The following is a 4,753-nucleotide window of genomic DNA, read 5'->3' as shown; positions in this document are numbered from 1 at the left end:
ACACCTTGTTTTGGGCTAGAATTGTATCAACATGGTTCAGCTCCATGACTCCCTTAGTGTTGTGCCTTTCTGATGCATAGTAGTACTCATTCTCAGCCACTGTCTCGATCACTTCAATGGCTTCTTCCACGGTCTTTTTCTTGTTCAATGAACCTCCTGATGAATGGTCTACAGCCTTCCTTGATTCATAAGAGAGCCCATCATAGAAGATGTGCAATTGCACCCAATCATGGAACATGTTTGGTGGGCATTTCCTTGTCAAGTCCTTGAATCTCTCCCATGCCTCGTAGAGAGTTTCACCATCTTGTTGTCTAAAAGTCTGGACCTCAGATCGAAGCCTATTGACCTTTTGTGGAGGGTAGAAACGTGCCAGAAACTTGCCTTCCACCTCATCCCATGTGGTTAGACTCCCCCTTGGGAATGATTCCAGCCACTTAGCTGCCTTGTCCCTAAGTGAAAATGGGAACAAGAGCAGTTTATAGGCATCTTCCTGGACTCCATTGGACTTCACAGTGTCACAAATTCTCAGGAATTTTGTGAGATGTTGGTTTGGGTCTTCATTAGCACTTCCTCCAAAGGAACAATGATTTTCCACCAATGATATTAGCTGTGGCTTGAGCTCAAAATTGTTGGCCTGAATGGGTGGTTTCTGGATGCTACTACCACAATTCCCAGAGGTTGGGTTTATGTATGAACTAAGAACCCTCCTCTCAGGAATGGCATTGTTTCCATCAGCTCTCTCATGGTTGTGAACTTCTCTATCCATGTTGAGATCTAGAGCTTCCTCAAAATTGTCCTCAGATTCTCCTTCAGATTCCTCTTCTCCCACTACTCTCTTCCCTCTTGCTTCCCTTCTAAGTCTATGAAGGGTCCTTTCCGGTTCGGTATATGGAGGAGTTGATGTCTCTCCTCTCCTACCTGTCATACAAGAACACAGCTCAAACACAAACAGGTAAAATACTCTTGGTTAATGGAAGAGTATGGTCAGCTCAATTGAGGAATTAATTCAAACAGTTAGTGAGTCAGTGAGTTAGTTGCATGAATTTAAAGGCATAAAGAAGGAAAGCATGTAACCAAGTGCAGAAATTAAAATTCAACAAGTATTTAGAACAGAATTAACAAAGCAAGAGAAAATTGCTCAATCTAGTTAGCTTCCAATTTGAGAATTGTCAATCGAAAACCAATCCCCGGCAACGGCGCCATAAACTTGATGCGCATAAACGTGTTATGCTACGATTTAGGAAATTGCACGATCGGCAAAATTCCTTCCGGCAAGTGCACCGGTTATCGTCGTCAAGTAAAAACTCACAATAGAGTGAGGTCGAATCCCACAAGGATTGGTTGAGTGAGCAATTCGGATTAGAAGTGTGTTCTAGTTGAGCGGAATCAAGATTTGAGATGAGAATTGCGGAATGTAAAATTGGCGGGAAAAGTAAATGACAAGAAAATTAAATGGCTGAATCTTAAATTGCATGAATTAAAGAGCAGAATGTAAATTGCTGAAATTAAAAGGGAATGGGGATGATTGCAAGAATTGAATTGCAGAATGTAAAGAGAAAGTGGAAATCAGAAATGGGGAATTCATTGGGTTTAGGAGATATTGAAATCTCCGAATCAAAACATGTAAATCTCTTCCTCAACCAATGCATTCATTGAATTTTGCTTGGCAATCTTATATGATTGGATCCCAATTCCTTGGCTCACCAATGCTCTCTAAAAACAAACAAATTCCCAATCCCTTGGTTTAAATGTTCATAAGAAGAGATGATGCTTGATCACTGATTATACCACACAATTTCATGAACCACAATTTGGTAGGATTACATGTCACAATATCCATCCAAACCCCAATCCAATCCACTGTGAGAAAGCTTCTCTAGCATGAATCCTCCATTCCTTTCCCAAGGCTCCGAAGGATTCCAAGTATGAGTAGTCTCTTTCCCAAGACAACTACTCAATGGAATTAGATCGAGAAGCTTTCTAACAAAATTCAAGAGAAAAGATTGAAGAAGAAGATAAACTATTATTGATTCATTGAATTACAATAGAGCTCCCTAACCCAATGAAAGGGGGTTTAGTGAATCATAGCTCTGAATTCAATTACAAAGAAAAAGAAACTAGCTAAAAGTGAAATTAAAAGGGAATGGGGATGATTGCAAGAATTGAATTGCAGAATGTAAAGAGAAAGTGGAAATCAGAAATGGGGAATTCATTGGGTTTAGGAGATATTGAAATCTCCGAATCAAAACATGTAAATCTCTTCCTCAACCAATGCATTCATTGAATTTTGCTTGGCAATCTTATATGATTGGATCCCAATTCCTTGGCTCACCAATGCTCTCTAAAAACAAACAAATTCCCAATCCCTTGGTTTAAATGTTCATAAGAAGAGATGATGCTTGATCACTGATTATACCACACAATTTCATGAACCACAATTTGGTAGGATTACATGTCACAATATCCATCCAAACCCCAATCCAATCCACTGTGAGAAAGCTTCTCTAGCATGAATCCTCCATTCCTTTCCCAAGGCTCCGAAGGATTCCAAGTATGAGTAGTCTCTTTCCCAAGACAACTACTCAATGGAATTAGATCGAGAAGCTTTCTAACAAAATTCAAGAGAAAAGATTGAAGAAGAAGATAAACTATTATTGATTCATTGAATTACAATAGAGCTCCCTAACCCAATGAAAGGGGGTTTAGTGAATCATAGCTCTCAATTCAATTACAAAGAAAAAGAAACTAGCTAAAAGTGAAAGTAAAAGTCCCCTTTTCTAACTTAACTTCTATCCTATTTATACACTTTCTATATTGAGCTTCAGTTGTGCTTCTTGGGCTTTGAGGCCTCTCCTTGCTTTCCTTTTGTCTTGGGTTTATGATCCATAATCTTGATGAGGTTGTTGATCCAAATCCTGTAACATTTATTGAGCCAACTTAGTGATAATCAAATAATGGCACATGACTCAATAAATGAGATTTCAAACTCATCAATCCCTCAGGCCCAATCCCATAAACCATGATATTCAATTGGGTTTCATACCAAAGTAAGTTTAAGTTAATAATTGTGCTCAAAGACTAACTTAAATCACAATATTTTTGGCCCAGAAAATTTTTTTTCAAGAGTGGCGTTTAAGTTGTAGTTTAAGCTTAAACTGCAACTTAAACGCCAGACACTTCCAGTGATGCCATTTGTAGAAGCACGTTTAAGCTTCAGTTAAGGTTAAACTGAAGCTTAAACGTGGAAATGGAAGAAGGTAGCCCTGGAGAGTCATGTAGTCGAACACGTTTAAGCTTCAGTTTAAGGTTAAACTGAAACTTAAACGTGGAGATAGGAAGGGCAGCCCTGGAGGTCGAACACGTTTAACCTCCAGTTTGAGGTCAAACTGGAGGTTAAACGTGGAAAAGGGTGGAGGCATACTGGAGGTCGAACACGTTTAACCTCCAGTTTGAGGTCAAACTGGAGGTTAAACGTGGAAGCTTGGAATGGTGGCCCTGGAGGTGTCGAACACGTTTAACCTCCAGTTTGGGGTCAAACTGGAGGTTAAACGTGGAGATGGAGAGAGCAACCCTGGAGTGAAAAAACTATCGAACACGTTTAAGCTCCAGTTTGAGTCAAACTGGAGCTTAAACGTGGAATGGCCCCTGGTACTCTTCCTGGTTCTGGCGTTTAACCTCCAGTTTGAGGTCAAACTGGAGGTTAAACGTGGAACTCCTCCCTGGGTGGCATACTCATTCTGGCGTTTAACCTCCAGTTTGAGGTCAAACTGGAGGTTAAACGTGGAATGCTCCTTAAGTGAGGCTTTTCATTCTGGCGTTTAACCTCCAGTTTGAGGTCAAACTGGAGGTTAAACTTCAATCCCAGCATTTCTTATCCTTCATGATTTTGGCGTTTAAGCTCCAGTTTAGGCTTAAACTGGAACTTAAACTCCACATGTGATATTCAAGCTTCCTTTATTGATTTTGTTGCTTCCTTGCTTAGCCTCTTCTTCCCTGAAATCATCCAAACAATTGCATCAAAGTCTTGCAAAATTTCATGAGAAATCTTTCATTCATAGCATTTAAGTAATATAACTAAAACTCATGGAATTTGCATCAAAATCATATTGTTTGGATGGTTCATTACTTTGTTCTTCATTTAACCATTTTTGGTTACTTTAAGCTCAAGAAAATGCATAAAATAACTAAAACTAACAGAAAAATGCCAGTGAAACTAGCCTATGATGCCTTGGCATCACAACACCAAACTTAATACTTGCTTGTCCCTAAGCAAGTCCTGAGTTATTTGAGAAGAAAGTATGAACAGAAAGTAATTACATTGGCTATATTAGCAAGCATTTGAAGTTCATCAGAAGGGTTCTATGCAGAAAGTTGCAGCATCACTTTTTCATACTTATCAGGTAGGATTATCACTTTTTCATTGCATCCGTCAAAAATTGCTATGGCCTCCTGTTATTCTTATGTCTTTGGCACTTCTCTTTTGTTTTTCTTTTCTTTTTCTTAGAGCTTCTTTTGCTCCTTGTTTGCTTAGTGTCATGTGTTGCACAAGCCTTTGGCATTTTCTTTTTCTTATCAGTGCACTACACATATCCACTTTAGGCATTTTAGTTCACATTTCTTCTTGAGACATTGGTGCCCAGCACCTCTTTGTGTGACTAAATGTTTTGTATTGAGGTTGCTCTTGATAATGGACTTTTGGTTGATAATCCCGGGTTAGTTAACCCAAGTTACCAAGTGTTGAAACACTCCTCAG

At 39.2% G+C, this 4,753-nt stretch overlaps 1 non-coding gene across 1 annotated transcript; it reads left to right on the top strand.

Moving 5' to 3' along the window:
- Positions 1 to 236: 236 nt before the first annotated feature.
- On the top strand, positions 237 to 340 carry LOC112746410 (small nucleolar RNA R71). Its single transcript, XR_003174296.1, has one exon. It is a non-coding gene; the product is annotated as a small nucleolar RNA R71 (small nucleolar RNA).
- Positions 341 to 4,753: the final 4,413 nt, after the last annotated feature.

The sequence above is a fragment of the Arachis hypogaea genome, chromosome 14 (assembly GCF_003086295.3).
Source record: "Arachis hypogaea cultivar Tifrunner chromosome 14, arahy.Tifrunner.gnm2.J5K5, whole genome shotgun sequence".
Classification (NCBI taxonomy): domain Eukaryota; kingdom Viridiplantae; phylum Streptophyta; class Magnoliopsida; order Fabales; family Fabaceae; genus Arachis; species Arachis hypogaea.
This window is presented reverse-complemented; position numbering and strand designations above follow the sequence as displayed.